General features: G+C 40.8%; 1 protein-coding gene across 2 annotated transcripts in view; it reads left to right on the plus strand.

Moving 5' to 3' along the window:
* Gprk2 (G protein-coupled receptor kinase 2) overlaps positions 1–17,042 on the plus strand; it is a 581,675-nt gene that overhangs the window by 42,068 nt on the left and 522,565 nt on the right. For both annotated transcript variants that reach the window (XM_073959204.1, XM_073959205.1), the window contains exon 2: positions 9,617–9,921. The gene's annotated coding sequence lies outside the window, so the exon portion shown is untranslated. The remainder of the gene's footprint in view (positions 1–9,616; positions 9,922–17,042) is intronic.

Here is a 17,042-nt window from a genome sequence, read left to right on the forward strand (position 1 = left end):
GAGGCCAATGAAAAAAAAGCCAGAATGAATGAGACACATTCGCACGCTTATATTGGGTGGTGGTTAATAATGGCCAACATATTGATCTCTTTTTCGTCATAAAAAATGGAATACCATATGGTTTGCTGAGAATTTTCGTTGAGCAATGAAGGGAGGGAGTGGATAAGATATCATCATATGCATAATATCAAGTTTAGCTCGTGTCATAAAAAACACATAAAAACAAAGAGCTTCTTAAAAGGCATTACAACAAGAAAGTTTTTTGGCATGTGATTAGGGGTCTCATGATATCATCCACCGAAACTTTGTGGCATAATGGGGGAGGAGTAGAAGGGAAGAAAATTTACAAAGTAGCCGATAAAAATTGCCGACATTTGTTGCTGCAAGGATAAAAAAGAGATCTCAAACTAAATGGCTTGTTTGACAGATATGACAGACATGTTTGGTGGACTTGATATGAATTCCGTTTTTTTTTTTTTTGATGGGAGCCATATGTTTAATGGCGGCTACTTTGGCCGGTAATGCGTTTTAACCATTTTTAATCAATTCGGAATACGGGCTTAGTGCGCAGTGGTTCGTAATAACATAATCTATACATAACTATTTTTGGGAGTGAATTCATATTATGTATCATTCGAATGGTGACATTATTGCGTGTATTGCGTCAATAACTTAGTTCCAAAAAACCTTTAATATAATAATACAGTAAGACCAAATCAGTGCGGATTTGTGGATAGAAATATTCTTGCCAAAAATAGTTGAGTTAGGTCCATGTATTGACATAACCCCCATATGAAGTAACACACGTGCTCGTTCCTTAACAAGGGAATTAAACGGCGTGGCACAAAAGCTATTTCCGAGTAGCCCGCGTGACACGACACCAGTTGTGGCAGATTCTATTTATTTAAGGCTCTTGACGGGGAGTCCTGACTTTACAGAAGATACGAAAACCATGTAACAAGCATGTTCTTGCCGGAAGTAATATGCACGTGCTCGTTCCTTAACAAGGGAGTTAACCGGCGTGACACAAAGCTATTTACAGGTAGTCCCCGTGACACGACACCAGTTGTGGCAGATTCTATTTATTTCAAGGCTCTTAAAGGAGTGTCCTTACTTTGTAGAAGATACGAACAACGTGTTCTTGCCTGAAGAAACAAGCACGTGCTCTTTCCATAACAAACATGCACGTTAAGGGAATTAAGCGGTGTGACACAAAAGCTATCTACAAGTAGCTCACGTGACACGACGTCGGCTGTGGCATATTCAATTTATTTCAAGGTTCCTGAAGGAGTGTCCTAACTTTGTAAAATATACGAACATCATACTTCTTCCCTGAAGTAAAACCCTCGTGCTCGCCACTTAACGAGCACGTACGTTATGTGAATTATTCGGCGTGACACAAAAGCTGTTTACTAGTAGCCCGCGTGGCACGATACCAGTTGTGGCAGAAGCAGAAGATTTTATTTATTTCAAGAAAATTGACGGAGTGTCCTGACTTTGTAGAATATACGAACACCATGTAACACGCGTGTTCTTGCCTGAAGCAACACGTACTTGCTCTTTCATTAACAAACATGCACTTTAAGGGAATTAAGCGACGTGACACAAAAGCTATCTACAAGTAGCCCGCGTGACATGACATCGGTTGTGACAGATTCAATTTATTTCAAGGTTCTTGACGGAGTATCCTGACTTTGTAAAAGATATGAACATCATAATTCTTCCCTGAAGTAAAACACACGTGCTCGTACCTTAACAAGCACGTTCGCTATGTGAATTATTCGGCGTGACTCAAAAGCTAGTTACTAGTAGCCCGCATGACACGACACCAGTTGTGGCAGAAACAGTAGATTCTATTTATTTCAAGACTATTGACGAACTGTCCTGACTTTGTAGAAGACACGAACACTATATAACATGCGTATTCGCATGTACATTAGGGTGCCACCGTGGTGCAATGGTATGCACACCCGCCTTGCACGCATAAGGTCGTGGGTTTGATTCCCCGGCCAGGCAACATCAAAACACTTTTCATCGGTGGCAAAATACCCCTCAGTAATGTTGCCGACGTTTCCTGAGCATTTCAGCCATGTAAAACTTCTTTACAAAAGTGGTGTCTTAGACACGCCGTTCGGACTCGGCGATAAACTGTAGGTCCCATATCATTGAGCTAATATGAATCGGGGTGTACTCATTGATATGAGAGAAGTCTCCCTTGTCCCTTATAGGACATTTGTGGAACAATTATATTCGCATCTAAAGTAACACGCACCTGCCCAATCCTTAACACACGTTAAGGGAATTATCCGGCGTGACACGAGAGCTATTAAAAGTAGCCCGAGTGAAACGATACCAGTTGTAGCAGATTCTATTTATTTCAAGGCTGTTGATAGAAGATACGGGTAAAACTATCTTTCTTCTGCCTACGAACTGCACAAATACAATGAAATTTGAGCGGTTCAGTATTTACGGAGCTGTAGGGCGATTCTAAACTCTTTTCAGGACAACTGACAAAAATCGGTCAAATTAAAACGCAAAATTATGAATAAATAAATTTGAATAAAAGTTAGCATCACTGCTGCAATCGGTAGAGCTTAGCGACGACAATACTTTGATCTCTAATTTGTCGAACAATTTCGTAAATTGCCGAAAGTACAAGCATTTTAATTTTGCCAATTTTTGTCGACAACGGAAAAACGAGTTAGAAAATCGTCAATTTGGATTTGCTCCGTTGGCTCATCCGCCGCATCCCACTCAAACTTCGGAGAGATGCAATAGATTTCGACAATGGGTGCATCTTAAGGGTTGTTCTGGACTCGCCCATGCTGCTTGCTGCGAGAACACAGGCCCCAGTGAGTCATCGTCTTTACAATGCGAGACTCCCCCCAGCCTTAACAACAGCCATCGCACACGCAGCACTTAAAGCAGGACGTTGCTAATAACTGGAAACGAGGAAATAGTGGATTTTACGAATCGAAAGATCATCATGGTCGTGGCGGTACAGGAAACCACGCTCAACAACGACTGCAGCTAATCAATCCCACGGCAGCGGGTTCTTTCGTACCGGATTGACCCGAAACCAGTGTTTCGGCCAGCGGCTGCCAACCCAGCATCAAACCTATGCTTCTACGTAGGTTTCATGCTGCTTCAACAACAACGACTGCAGCTAACAGGGTTGTTATGGTTTTAACGTACTAAGAAAGGATCGCACCAGAAGTGGAGGTTCGAAACTAGTTTCTATTGCACCACTCTATTTAATTAAGACCTATCCCGGTTAAGCTTGGCTCTAATGACCCGTAAGTGGAATGTATGGGGGTAGAAGTCAGGTGTGTGACCCCAGAGTTAGGGAGCTGACACTGGAAGTAAATAGCTTGGCGGAACAATTGTCCATATCATCTGAGGAGTTGCAACATTAGAGTCGAAATAAGTGACTTGTGGGCATCGATTTAGTCACTCTCGAACCTCACTCTGTGAAGAACCTCAGCCAATGTTTGGCGATGTTACACTTACTGATTTGAAGAAACAAAAATCAAAGACCAGTAGAGTGAATCAGGAAGTTCCCAAATGTGGGGTGATATCTCCTGAACTGTTTACCCTTTACCTTTTCTTTATTCCACCCCCTCCAGACGGCATTGAGATCGTTAGGTATGCGAATTTGTACTATCTATCTGTCAGGTACCTACCCAGATGCCATTTGTGCATCCATATTTGATCGATCTTACCACCTTCTTCCGCTCGAGGAATATGCAAATATCTGACACTATATTTACGACCACTCTGTTCACCACATGTATGTATACGTCATCCGCAAATGCTACAGCTATCTGCGACAAGCTGATATGTAGGAACAAAGTCCTACATTCCTGAGTCCGAAACACTTGGTGTGCAGAAAAAGGAGGAACCATTTTAACAACATATAAAGGGATATGTAATCTATGCGGCGCCAATGTGGTCCACGAATATAAGTGCAACGCGATGGAACAGTATTCAAACCTGTCAGAACTCCACCTCAGGTTGTCCTCAGGGTCTGCCTCCTCATATCATTGGTGGAACATCTGTATAAGGCTTTGAAGATTCGGCAACAAAATCACATGCTCTCGTTGCAGTGCGTGCTCGGTTGTTAGACCTGCAGACCCTTTCTTAAAGATATGATGCTACTATAAACCCTTTATGAAAGAAACGGTGCTTCTGTGGATTCTTTCTGAAAGAAAGAGTGCTTCTATAGACCCTTTCTAAAAGAAAGGGTGCTGCTGTATACGCTTTATAAAAAAGGTGCTCCTATGTTTGTATATAGGGTGTTTTTATTGACCCTTTCTGAAAGAAAGGGTGCTCCTATATACCCTTTCTGAAAGAAAGGGTTCTTCTGTAGACACTTCTGAAAGAAAGGGTGCTTCTATAGACCCTTTCTGAAAGAAAAGGTGCTTCTATTGACCCTTTCTGAAAGAAAGGGTGCTTCTGTAGACTCTTTTTGAAAGAAAGGGTGTGTAGGAGTATACTTTAGTCACGAATATACACTTTTATATATGTACATACTTTGATAGAACATTTTTCCGTGTCTGAGGAAAAACGCATTAAGCAACTTCTCAATAATTTGGAAATTGGTGATAAGAAACCGAGTGTTCTGCTACGAGAAATGAAGAATCTTGCTAATGGTGGTGTCAACGACGATTTCCTGCGTACAATGTGGATGCAGCGACTACCAACACACATCCATGCAATCCTGTCCACATCATCGGAATCTCTTGAAGCAATTGCAAAGATGGCTGACAAAATTGCAGACGTATCAACGCCCTCCGGTATTTCAAGTGTTGCAGTCGGAAACACATTGTTTGACCTCTCAGCGATGTCTAAACAAATCGAAGAACTTACAGCAGCGGTTCAGCAGTTGCACGAAACCCGTTCAAGACAAAATTCTAGAAGTAGGACTCGAAGCAACAGTCGTACCAACTCAAACGCATCAGGTATATGTTATTATCATCGTCGTTTCGGTCAGAGAGCAAATAAGTGCCGACAACCATGTACGTTCAAAAGCAACCAACAACCGGGAAACCAATAAGCCGGTCACTAGAGGCGAGCAGTGATCGGTCTAGCAAAACGAATCGCCTATTCATTTATGATAAATTTCTAGGAAAACATTTCCTTATCGACACAGGTGCTGACATTTCAGTTGTACCCGTGGATCATAAGAAAGGCATCAGTCGTCCCGACGAATATTCTCTTTTTGCTGCAAATGGTACAACAATAAAAACCTATGGAACAACAGTAATATCTCCTTCACTTGGTTTCCGAAGATCATTTCAATGGAAATTTGTGTATGCTGATGTGTCTCATCCTATCATCGGAGCCGATTTTTTGACACATTATGGTTTACTCGTGGATATGAAAAAATGCAAGCTCATCGATCCTGAAACTGGGATCAATATTAAAGGAGAAGTGAAATCGATCCCTGGTGGAAATTAAAACTATGGTAAATAATTGCAAGTATCATGATTTACTATCTCAATTTCCAGATATAACGAACATTTCGAGAAAAGTGAAAAAGGTTCCGCATGGCGTATATCATTTCATCGAGACAAAAGGCCCCCCTGTTTCGGCAAAGCCTCGTCGACTTCCTCCTGATAAACTAGCAGTCGCAAAGCAAGAGTTCCAGTATATGATGGACCAAGGAATTTGCCACCCTTCAAACAGCTGCTGGGCAAGTCCGCTACACATGGCCCCAAAAAAGAATGGCGAATGGCGACCCTGTGGCGACTACCGTCTTTTGAAGGCACAGACAGTCCCGGACAAATACCCTCTGCCACATATTCACGATTTTGCGCACGGCCTTCGAGGAAAGAACATTTTCTCAACAATTGATTTAGTACGTGCTTACAATCAAATCCCAATTGCCCCAGGAGACGTCCAAAAGACCGCTATCATCACGCCCTTTGGACTCTTCGAGTTCGATTACATGACATTTGGGTTGTGTAATGCGGGACAAACATTTCAAAGGTTCATGCATGAAGTGTTACGTGATCTGGAGTTTTGCTTCCCATACCTCGATGACATATTGGTTGCATCCGAAAACGAAGAACAGCATTTACTACACCTCAAACAATTGTTTACTCGTCTGGAAGAATACGGCCTTGTAATTAATCTGTCAAAGTGCAAGTTTGGTCAACAATCAGTTTCATTTCTTGGACATCTTGTCGAACCAGAAGGTATACGCCCACTACCGGAAAAAGTTGAAGCAATAGCCAACTATCCCCAGCCTAAAACCGTCAAAGAACTCCGTCGATTTGTTGCTATGGTAAATTTCTATCGCAGATTTATTCCTGGAGCTGCAGCCAATCAACTTCCACTAGTAGCATGCCAAAAGGGAAACAAGAAAAACGACAAAACTCCTATAGTCTGGACAGAAGAGGTCAAAACCAGTTTCGAAAAATGTAAGTCCGATATATCCAATGCTACAATTTTATCGCATCCTAGCGAAGACTTGCCGATCTGCGTGATGGTCGACGCTTCTGATGTGGCCATTGGTGGAGTTCTGCAGCAGCAGACTGCTAATGGCTGGATGCCTCTAAGTTTTTATTCGAAGAAACTTTCAGATACGCAGAAAAAATACAGCACATATGATCGTGAACTACTTGCTGCTTATTCAGTGGTCAAGTATTACCGCCACATGCTTGAAGGTCGCAAATTTGTAATCTTCACCGATCACAAACCCTTAACGTTTGCTTTCAAACAGAATCCCGATAAGGCTACACCTCGACAGTTCCGTCAACTTGATTATTTGTCTCAATTTTCCACCGACATACGTCATATCAGCGGAGCGGATAACGTCGTCGCAGACGCACTTTCACGCATTTCCACAATCTCTACGCCAACATCGATTGATTATAATGAATTGGCTGAATCTCAGAAGTCTGATGCTGATTTACAGTCATTATCAAACAATACCGAATCGTCATCGATGACTCTGAAATTGGTCCAGATTTCACCCGAAACTCAGCCTGTTTACTGTGATATTTCAACGGAAATAGCTCGACCTTTCATTCCATCAAATATGCGAAAAGGTGTATTTGACTCATTGCACAATTTGTCACATGGTGGAGTAACAGCTTCGACGAAACTGATACAAAAGCGCTTCATATGGCCTAACATGAAGAAAGATATTAAGATGTGGACTCAACAATGTCTGTCGTGTCAACGTTCCAAGATCCATAGGCACACACACAGTGAAATCGGTTCATATCCTGCTACTGATCAACGTTTTCATCACGTAAATATTGATATTGTTGGTCCTCTACCGCCAAGCAAAGGCTATACCTACCTTCTAACTTGTATTGATCGCTTTACACGGTGGCCCGAAGCGATACCGATGGAAGACATGCGAGCATCTACAGTTGCTGAAGCTTTTTATCGCGGCTGGATTTCACGTTTTGGTGTTCCCGGAAAAATATCAACCGACCAAGGACGACAATTCGAGTCACAACTTTTTACTGAATTGGCTCGTATCCTTGGAACTACTCGCATCAGAACTACCTCATATCATCCCTGCTCTAATGGAATGATGGAGCGGTGGCATCGATCTTTGAAAACTGCCATAATGAGCCATCAATCCCAAAATTGGATGGACGTTCTGCCAACCGTAATGCTGGGTCTCAGAGCAAGCATTCGTGAAGATACTAATACATCTCCGTTTGAACTAACGTACGGAACATCGGTTAGATTGCCAGGCGATATGATAGTCGAATCCAAAGATCGACAACCAACTGAAGATTTCGTTATATCTCTCAAGGCGAGAATGCAAGCATTGAAACCAGTTCCTGCAAATTATAAAACGAATCGCTCGGTATTTGTATCAAAACATCTCGACAACTGCAGTCATGTTTTTGTTCGTCATGATGCAGTAAGAAAATCATTGCAACCTCCCTACGATGGACCATTTAAAGTAATAAACAGATCCGATAAACTACTTACATTGGATGTCAATGGCAAAAAAAAGGTTATTTCAATCGACCGAGTAAAACCGGCATTCGTATTCAACCCAGACATTACTGAGGACCCTAAAGTAATAACAATTCCCATTTCAACTCCTACCCATCCTGCAAACGAATCTACCCATCCTGCAAACGAATCTGCTCGTGCATCAAATGAATCTACCCATCCACGAGAACCCAGTAGAATTCCTCGAAGAAGTGAACGCATAAGAACGCGCAATGTTACATTTCGATAAAGATCCTGTTGTGAACAGAATCTCTAGGGGGAGTATATGTAGGAGTATACTTTAGTCACGAATATACACTTTTATATATGTACATACTTTAGCCAAAACATACTTTACTACTAACATACAATATAAATATAAAATAATTTAGTAGGCTTTGATTTAATAATATAAGTTTTGTGAAAATAAAATAAAGTCAATTCAAATTCGTTTTTTCAAATTGTCGGTTGTGTGTTAATTTTCTCTCCGCCTATAGGTGTATTGTAGGGTGCTTCTATAGACCCTTTCTAAAAAAAGGGTGCTTCTATAGACCCTTTCTAAAAAAAGGGTGCTTCTATAGACCCTTTCTAAAAGAAAGAGTGCTTCTATAGACCCTTTCTAAAAGAAAGGGTGCTTCTAAAGACCTTTTCTGAATGAAAGGGTGCTTCTATAGACCCTTTCTGAAAGAAAGAGTGCTTCTATTGACCTTTTCTGAAAGAAAGGGTGCTTCTATGACCCGCTCTGAAAGAAATGGAGCTTCTATTGACCTTTTCTGAAGGAAAGGGTGTTTCTATTGACCCTTTCTGAAAGAGAAGGTGCTTCTATTGACCCTTTCTGAAAAAGGGTGCTTCTATTGACCCTTTCTGAAAAAAGGGTGCTTCGATTGACCCTTTCTGAAAGATAGGGTGCTTCTATTGACCCTTTCTGAAAGAGAATGTGCTTCTATTGTATCTTTCTGAATGAAAGGGAGCTTCTATTGACCCTTTCTGACGGAAAGGCTGCTTCTATTGACCCTTTCTGAAATAAATGGTGCTTCTATTGACCCGTTCTGAAGGAAATGGTGCTTGTATTGACTCTTTCTGAAGGAAATGGTGCTTCTATTGACCGGTTCTGAAAGAAATGGTGCTTCTATTGACCCGTTCTGAAAGAAATGGTGCTTCTATTACACTATTTTATTATACTTTAAAACATACTTCATTTCCTTTTTTCAGTTCCAATCTTTGTAGCTCTGGAAAATAAATTTAACAAAGTTTGATATTTGTTGTTACTTGTTTTGTTGTTGTTGTTAAACGGTAGAGAGAGGAACAGGAACATCATGGCTCGACTAAATTGAAAACACATCAGCTACCGTTCTGCTGCAATGATATATACGCAAAGTTTGGTTGCATACAAAAAGCTATTATAACGAAAGCAATCATTTGAACGTAAGTTTCATGATGGCTTTCCAGTTACATAATTACGAAAACAGCTGCAACATCTGCTGCAGTAAAGTATTAGTCCTTTGAGCCTCCCACCATTTCTTACTATTTAAATTATTTTTTCTGTTTTCTCATTAAAACGAATTGCTATCTGTCAAAGAAATTGTTTATGAACAAACAACAATTTAATATATTTGTTTTTTTTTCCGTTTGTTTTTTTTTCTTTCAGATTAAATTAAGAAAACAAACTGCTGCAAACAAATTAACAACTATCAACAAAACTTTCAACCTACGAAGCAGAAGCAACATTTCACTTTGTTGGAAAAAAGAGTAGGATGAAAATAGCTTTCCTTTGCCCCGATTACAGCTAAAATAAAGTCGTAAAAGTTTCATGCGTAGAAAAAACGCATAATACGCATTAAAAAACAAACAAACAAACATTGTGAAAAAGTTTAAATCATTTGCAAGCAAAAGCAAAGGAGTTAACGGGAAAATAAGTCTTCATATTGAATTGACTATTGCAAAAAAGAAGAGGTAAGTAATCTATTTGCTGTTTTTTGTTTATTCCAATTTTTTATTTTCTTTTTAACTTTAATATATCTTTTATAAACTCGATTAAGGCATCATCATCACCACAAAAAAACTTTATGTAAGTTTTGAAAAGTTTGAATTTTTTCGATTTTTTTGTTATACCCTCCACAACAGTATGGAGGGTATTCAAGTTTGTTTATCCGTTTGTAAGGCATCCTACAAAACGAATTCTACAAACAATTTTGAAAATCGGATCGGGTTTTGGTATGGCCTCGATAGGACGATTTTAGGTATTTTGGGTCCTATATAGCGATACCGAAATCTGATCCGGGTAGGCGTTTCTGAAAAATACTTTGTCGTTTTTGGGCCGCCCTATTGTTTATGACATCTGTGTGAATGATCTCCATTTGTATATTCCTTGCGTGAAATTTATCAAATAGAAGTGCAGCCTTTGATGTGAAACAGTTATGCTGATACCATCTTACCCTTGGGAACTATGTACTTTTCTCACTCTACGGGGCGTCGATTTTTGTTACTGAATTCCACGTAACTGAAATGTTTGATTATCATACTTGGTCGGAGGGTATTCCTCAAACGGCGTGGCCTTGTTGACAGCATCAATGTCTTGTGATAATAAGTCGAACGCCACCAACCAAGCTTTACATCGCCCGGCTTATTCTGGTTGAATCCACGACTAATATATGTATGTGGAGATGGCGTCCAGCGCTGTGCTGCTTATGCAACCCGTGCTTATAATCAACAACAGGAGAGCTAATTCTGATGCTGGTCAGGCGCAAAGCCTTAAGAGTCTTTACTACGGACGACAAAAAAGAAATCGGTCTGTACTACTCACTTTTGCTGGCATAGTTGTCTAGCTTCAGGCCATACGTACCTATTTGGATCAGTCTGCGACTCAGGTCCTATCTTGCTTCTTTCCAGGCTTCGAAAATGTCGTAACCGTTGTCCACAATTCACTTATTCCGGCATCAGAAGGATTTGGGCAGTTATCTGCAGCTGTGATAGCTTTCCCATGATTTATGAGTTGATGAAGTTGGTCGGTCTGCTGATGGAGATGGTCTGACCCAAGAGAAACGATAGGTTGCAAGGCGACGTAATTTGTCAGACCAAGTAGCAGGATGATGACATCTGACGAACTGTGACACGCTCCCTAGACCAGTCGGCACGACCTTCAAAAAGCGGGCCTATAACTATTTATCGGCGCAATGTATACGTAGAGCAAACCTATCCCGGCAGTTCCATACCTGACTGCTAACCCCATATATTCCATGTACGAGCCCTTAGAGCTAGGCTCAAATGAGATAGTTACTTATTGAACAGACTGCTGTATTATTTTATTGATTCGGCTCTGCCCCCAACTCCAAGTTCAGAGAGGACGTCACCAGTATAGTATTGGTCCAAAGTGAGAGCGGAGTTTGGTGTGTTGGTTTGGCTGGACAGCTGACATGGTGAAGCGTATCGCGCGGGCTGGTGCTGCATGCTGGGAAAATGTTCTGCGTTGTGCCATCAATCGTGGCCCACGGATGGTTTTGCATATAGTATTCAAGCAGATATTGCATCGACAACACCCTCTTGCGGCGACGCACCGAGATCGCACAAGATCTTAGACACCTCATCTGAATGGTCCACTTAAGACCTGAGTTTTTCCATTGCGTATCATTTACGTTGATGTCGGCTAGGGACTTGAGGTCCTTGTTCCTGGTTCTCATCTAGTTGTTGTTGAGCTTGGTTTCCTGCACCGCCACAACCAGGATATTCTTCCAACTCATAATATCCACTATTTCCTCAATTATACCTCGGAGTCTATTGCAATTAAATTTCAAAAATTATTGAGGTTAATATGAATGAAAACTCTTCGAAAGTTTTGTCTTTCTGCCGTTTAAACTTCAAGGAACATATAGGAAAACCAATGGTGAATAACCCTCGATAAATTTCCCGGGAATGGAAAAGCAACGACTAGTGTCAAGTGCCGTGTGTGCGGTTGCTGTAGGGAGAACAAAGGGGAAGTCTCGTATTGTGAACACGATGATGACTTATTGGAGGCTGTGTTCTCGCATGAATGTAACCTCATATTCCTCTAGTAGTCCCTCACGTCCAGAGCAACACTTTATATACACCCACTCAACATCTATTACATCTCACCGAACATTGAGTGTGGTGGATGGGGAATGTGACAAAGCGAGCACATCCAAATTGGTCCCGGATTTTCCTCCGTCACGGTACGGAAAAAGAATCTGGAGCAGCATTCTGGGATATGCTGCTCCCAACACAGAAAAATGATGCAAACACAACAAGAATGTGTACACTGAGGTGCCAGCCGCTGGCCGGAACACCGGGGCTGTGTGGTTCCGTGGCAATCCGGCGTCGAAAAGCTCGCAGCAATCTTCACTTAATTTAGTGTCGGCAGGGTTTTTATGCATCTTTTAAGGGCCCAAATATCAGAATGTACGGACATGTCTCCGAAAAAAATTGTTCCGTGGTGTGGTACGCGAGGACAATCCACTGCAAATAATTGCATAACGATACGAGACATTTCCTTAAACCTAAATAATCCTGAGCAGGCTTTCCGTGATATGCTGATACCAACACAGAAAACAATACAAATAGAGAATATGTACACTAAAGTGGCAGCCACTGGCCGAAACACGGGTGTTGTGTGGTTACGCGCCAATCCGGCGAACCAAACTCACCGGAATCTTCATTTTATTTATAGCCGCCATGGTATTTTTACAGCTTTGGGGACCCTTAACTCAGAATGTATGGGCTTGCCCACGAAAAACAAATTTGTTCCGTGGTAGTGAGGCCGTGAGAACAATCCACTGCATATAATTTGATAACGATACGAGACATGTCCTTAAACCAAGAGAATCTGGAGCAGCATTCCGGGATATGCAGAACTCTGTAAGAAGTATTACAATGGACAAAGTTTAAACCAAATCGGATACACCCTTCGACCGTTATCGTTAGCATCATTTTAACGATCCAAGAAATGTCCTTAAACTGCATGAGAGTAATCTACACGTCCAATCCTTTTGAGCGTATAGTCCATATTCGAAACTAATCTATGTCTGTAATATATCATGGACAACATTAGACCAAATCGGATACTTCCTTCGACAGTTATATTGAGCATTATTTTAGCACAGATTTTTGAATTTTTGTTTGGTAGGTACCCGAAGGAGTTAGACAGACGGATTGGCGGACAGGGTTAAGTCGACTCCAGATTATCCGAAACGGAATTCGTCCAAACATACTTGGGATCCAAAACCATTATTTTGATGAGGCATATTTTTGATAGTATCAAAGTGTTTATACCCTCGTTTTACTTAAGGCTTTGCTTAAGGTATTAGTCGGCTTTGCCGACAGAGATATACCCTCAGCCTGTGTGAATCCAAACGCCCATCTATTGACAATATCTAATCTACGGATAACGGATTTTGTGGCCATTTGGGAGTTGCCCTCAAAAAATATATTTGGTTTGTAGCTCAAAATTGTTGCGGAGGATGTACTTGAAGGTATGGGCCGTCATAATCCATTTTGGAAGTGGATCTTTTTTTGGGAGTCATTCCTTTTGAAAGATATTGTGCCACCAGTCATTTCATTTGGTCTGAAAGCATACCGTGCCCACAAAAAGCATATTATAGAGCATTTTCACGCTATTTTCTCAGGAAGTATGGACTTGCCCCTTAAAAAACTTGTACCGTCGTAATGGCAGCGAATAAAAGTTGTTACAACAAAGATCAAAGCGAATCGATAGCAGGCCTCAAACTGATTTTTTCCGAAATTTTGTGTGAGAGGTACCCGAAATATATAGCCGAAGCTGATCTATGTCTCGCCGGAATATAACGATGTGTAAAGTATGTAACAAATCGGATACTACCTTCGTGAGTTATCGTATGCACCATTTCAGTGAAAAGCGTTAAACTTTTGTGGGTGAGGTACCTAAAGGAGTTCAAGAGTTATCGTGCGCTCCAACCACTACACTTGGTGCCATAGGGGGTTTTTACAACATCGAGCTTTTTTCTCAAGAAGTATAGACTTGCCCCTGATTTGAGAGGCGGTCCTAAACTAAACTTTTCCGAAAATTTGTGTGGGAGGTAGCCGAAGGAGTTGACCGATAAAGTCCATATTGGAAATTCATCTATGTCTGTTAGAAATTTGACGATGTGTAAAGTATGGACCAAAATTTTGCGAACGATAACTCTTAAAGGTATATCGTTCGTCCAATTTTTTCGAACATTTTCGAACTTTTGTGGGGGAGTTACCTGAAGGAGTTGACCGATATGGCCCATGTTCGAAGTTAAACTAAATTTGGAAAAAATACTACGAAGCCAAATTTTGGACCAAATCATTTCAACCGTTCGAGAGTTATCGTGCGTACCAGCCAGCCAGCCAGACAGACATACGGACATTGCTAAATCGACTCCAAATTGTCTGGGGCAGCAAACGTCCCACTACCCAACAACTAGCCAACCAATAACAAGGCCCTCCGCTATCCAACAGCGTCACAGCCAATCAACAAATACACACTGCTTAGTGTGTTACAGTGCGATTGGAGGTGATCGACAGGATTACGACTGCGGTGTAATTCTCAATCGCTTTATGCACACACGTAATTCTCAATCGCTTTATGCACACACATATATTTCAGTTTGTTGGGAAAAGGTCCGGCTTACTACTGCAGGGAGCTAGTCACACGGGCTTGAGTACAACTAAGTATTCGTAGTCCGCCACCTTACGCGGGAGTGTACAGAGTGTTGGGAAACATTTTTGATAGCTACCCCATTTGTGCGGTGGCTAATACATTCACTCCAACTTCGGGTGTTGTTCCACTCAACCTTCGGCTGTTGTCCCACTCCACCTTCGGGTGCCGTTCCACTCCACCTTCATGTGTTGTTCCACTAATCAGTACTCGTAGTATACTGTAGAGGTTAACTTAGAACTAACACTAACTAACCGCGACCCGAACAACCGAACCGAGTGCTGAATCAGCAAGTGGCCGAACCCCTACAACACGCGAGTCGAGGGCCCGAGCAACCATAACGAGTGGCCGAACATCTACAACACGAATCCCCGAGTGGCCGAACCCCGAACACGAAACCATTGAGTGACCGAACACATAAGAACCCCGAGTGGCCGAACACATACGAACTCCGAGTGGCCGCACATCTACTACACGAAACACCGAACCCTGAACACCGAATCACCGAGTGGCCGAACACATACGAACCCCGAGTATCCGAACATCTACAACACGAATCATCGAAATCCCGAACCCCGAGTAACCGAACATCTACAACACGAATCAATGAGATCCCGATTATCTTCAAATCGCCTACTACCGAACAGCAAATCATCGAGTTCCCGATTATCTTCAAATCGCTAACTACCGAACAGCGAATCACCGATTTCCCGATCACCATCAAATCATTTACTACCGAACAGCGAATCACCAAGTTCCCGTTCATCATCAAATCATTTACTACTACAGCAAGGAATCTCCAAGCCGGTCGTTCTTTCATTTATTACTGAACACCGAGTCATCCAGCTTCAGGGCATCTGTTAATCGCCGAATCCAAAACCAAATAACGAGTCTGATTTAGTTGTTGACCAATGTTGATGTTGTTATAGATGTTTTTATTGGGCTTTTTTGGTCAGGTTAATTGAATGAAAATAAACGAATTTATTTCATGTTTTGCTCGACGTTTCGTTGGTGGGTTTCCAACTTTTTCAAGAGCTTCTTTTATTTAATTCTGGTAACAAATGATAATTTTAATTAGATTGAGGTTGTGTGAAATATTTTTTACTTAAATTTAACTTACTTTAAATGCTTTGCATTATTGTTTATTTCTTCTTATTATTAGAAAAACGGGACTCCACAACATTTAATTTAGTAATAAATAAGTAAATAAATAATCAAAAAATATAAATCACAGTTAAACTTAAGCTAAATCACAGAACCGTTTCTAAATAATCGCAATAGAATACTGAAGTTTGGTATTGTCCTTGTCTTCTTTCGTATTAATTGATCTGGGAATCCTTTGTTGTATTCGTAGGCTTTCCAATGTAAATCTTTTATTCTCCCTTTTCTCTCTATCTAATATTTTGACATTCAACAGATCAGCAGTATGGCCACTCTCCGTTGTGTGTTGTGACAGTGCCGTTTTTGATGTTCCTTTGTTGATATCATTTTGGTGTTCTCCTATTCTCACACCTAGCATTCGTTTGGTAGTGCCTACATACACTCTCCCGCATTTTTCGTTCTCGTTGCCTTTGCATGTCTCGTTGCCTAGCCACGTATCTCGTACGAAGCTTCCAACCACAAATACTGAATCCTAGTTGCCATTTGCTATTTAAACACTTCTTATCTTATTTGAACATCAGTAGATTATAAATTAGTTTACTGGGTCCTTATGGCGACCCTGGACACGACTAAGTCTACCCTAGCCTACGACAAAACCACGTTACAATACTTGGGGTCTAAAACCATTATTTCGACGAGGCAAATTTTGCCCATATGAAAGTGTATATAGCCTCATTGGCATAAATGCAGTGTTTTATTATACAGTGTTTTATTTATAAATGCACTTAAAACTAGAAAATAATTTTTCATGATGGAATCTCTCAAATAAAACGCTTGCCGTTTAATATTGTCACAATTTTTAATTTAAATGAAAGTGTTTTATTTGAGAGAATCCATCATAAAAAATTATTTTCTAGTTTTAGGTGCATTTATAAATAAAACACTGTAACTTATTTTTTTAATTATTTTTTATTTTTAACTTTTCAGTAAATCAATTTTTTGAACACTGATAACCCCATAACAAAATTATAGCCAATTTAGGACGAAAATGTAGATAAAAACTTTAAAATGCCTCAAATCGTGTGGTACCGTTATATAAGGGCTATATACCAAAACCAGGAGTTATGTCCGTTCCTGGAAACGCTTGATTTACATTATTTCCACGGAACAATAAAGCATGTCAAAATAATCCACAATCCGAACTCAACACTGAATATTTTTATATATTTAATAAACCCAAACAAACACACACACACACACTATCACCCAGAAAAATATTAAAAACATGTTCACAGAAAAAAAT

The sequence above is a fragment of the Musca autumnalis genome, unplaced genomic scaffold (genome assembly GCF_047663935.1).
Source record: "Musca autumnalis isolate F117 unplaced genomic scaffold, ASM4766393v1 scaffold_1, whole genome shotgun sequence".
NCBI classification, from domain to species: Eukaryota; Metazoa; Arthropoda; class Insecta; order Diptera; family Muscidae; genus Musca; species Musca autumnalis.